This window comes from Amphimedon queenslandica, unplaced genomic scaffold (genome assembly GCF_000090795.2).
Source record: "Amphimedon queenslandica unplaced genomic scaffold, v1.1 AMPQUscaffold_10640, whole genome shotgun sequence".
Taxonomy (NCBI): Eukaryota; Metazoa; Porifera; class Demospongiae; order Haplosclerida; family Niphatidae; genus Amphimedon; species Amphimedon queenslandica.
In genome coordinates, this window is record NW_003549105.1 from 1 (window position 1) to 2069 (window position 2069).

Below are 2069 nucleotides of genomic sequence, written 5' to 3' on the forward strand. Positions count from 1 at the left end.
TGATCTAAAATCATATTCAATGATACATAGATAGTTAATGAACATTACCAATAGTCAAAGGAGAAGAAAAGAGACTCAGAGAATAGGAAGGAGAGCTTGTTTTAGTTGCCATTGATCAAAGAACAAGCTAACCAGATGCAAACTTTGCAAAGGAATGACAAGGGAGGGGCTCATTTTGGGCGGGGCAATAATTGTTATTTTAAAACCATAGATAGTAGAGTAAATGAAAGGGATAGGAAACTTCCGTTCCCGGGAAATCAAGCTATTTACCCTAGAAAGCGGAGGAATCCGGATACTAGTATACTCTAGCTGTTATTTTCCATCGCCACAATGGGCGACTAGCCTGACTAGGCCTTAATTCGTCCCTTGTAATAGCAAAAGTATGCTTCACAAAGACAAGATAATGGGCGGAAGACCCAGAATAACTCATCTAGATTTTGTATCTGAAGCCTCTTTAGTCATTACTCGTTCAAGCAGTGAGATAATGGTACCCAACTAAATACGGAAAGTTTACTTGTTTTTGAGCATAAAATGTCGAGAAAACAAGCTTTTGGAATTATTAAAGTTGGAAGACCTAAAGAAAAGAATTCTTTAATAGGGGCTTGCTTTAAATCTTTCATTTATAATATTGCTTTTGAGATAATGGGGACCAAAGAGCAAACTAGTACTTTTTTAACTTTTAATCGCTAATAAATGCAATAGAAGAGCGTAAATCTTGCTATTTTTGGCTACAGCATGATAGTGGTATAACAGCTGATTTCTTTGAAGTATCATATGGCACTGCAATCACTACTATGCAAGTGCTATAGGTGAGAATCAGTGCTGCAGAGATGGAGAGAGCCAGGGGTAACTAGCTTAAGTTGCTAGGCAACCTAATAATTTCAATGGAATAATCCACCCACGCAACGGAAGTTTCCTATCCCTTTCATTTACTCTATTATCTATGTTTAAAACCCTCAATATGGCGGCATTGAAGAAGACAGATCATGATGGACTCTTCATATACAGGGAAGAGAGAAAATTGATGATGATAATGATGGAGTTACTAATGACAGAAAAAAACAGATGAGGTAGTTTAAATGTACCTGTACATGTATACTAGTACATGAATTTTAGTAAAATTGTGAATTACTGCATAATTATGAATTTGTGACCATTGCCATTTAGCATTTAGCATAATGATCCTATTATATATTTATTTATTTATTTATTCATCTATTTAACATGTTGACAGAATGTGATGGTGGATTATTATCAGTTAGTAGTATATTTATACTTTATTGTTCTCATCTCTCTCCTCCTATCCTTTCTTTCATTTTTTGTCTTGTAGGAGCTTGTAGCTTTAAAAGACTCTCATGTATTTAATGTAAGTAATGTAATGTAATGCTCCTATATCAACCCAAAAAAGAAAGTTTTAGCTGATTCTGACTTCAATTTTTCAAGTTACGGCCATTTTAATAAAATGCCAAATTTCTGATAAATACTCAAGGCTATAGCCCATGGTTTTTTCTGAAAAATGGCTCTGAAATCAACCCAAATTTTTATTACATTTTAAAATACATATTGATGTTCTTATGCTGTGTAGAAAGTTTAAGCTGATTCTGTCTTCAATTTTGTAAGTTTCGGCCATTAAAAAAAATTTCATGCCGACATTCTGAAAAATTGTAACATTATTATTGTATATTGTATTGTGTTCTAACTACTTTTCATTTAATTGTATTTATAGGCTTACGTTTACAAGTATTTCATCTCCTGCTACTCGCAATGCTTCTTCTTCTTCTTCAGCTGCTGCTCCTGTTATTAATACTCCAAGGAACCTGTCAGTTACTGCTTCTCCTAATGAAACACTCTCAAGGTCTAGGAAGAAGCGTAAGAAGATTACCAATTCAACTGGACCTCATAAACAACCAGCAAGACAGAGTAAGTCAGTATAACTAAGGTTGATTTAGTATTGTAAGTGTAGAAATTTTGAGCAGTAGTAGTTTTTGTCTTAGATAGAGCTGATAATTTTGGAGGGAGGGATTTATTGAATTTTGTGTTTTTTATGGCCCACTATTTCTGTAGATGAC

The 2069-nt window shown here is 34.1% G+C and overlaps 1 long non-coding RNA gene across 1 annotated transcript; it reads left to right on the forward strand.

The window, feature by feature from the left end:
* Positions 1-887: 887 nt before the first annotated feature.
* LOC109589997 (uncharacterized) lies at positions 888-2048 on the forward strand. The gene is made up of 3 exons (XR_002189043.1): positions 888-1070; positions 1331-1366; positions 1727-2048. It is a non-coding gene; the product is annotated as an uncharacterized LOC109589997 (long non-coding RNA).
* The last annotated feature ends 21 nt before the right edge of the window (positions 2049-2069 follow it).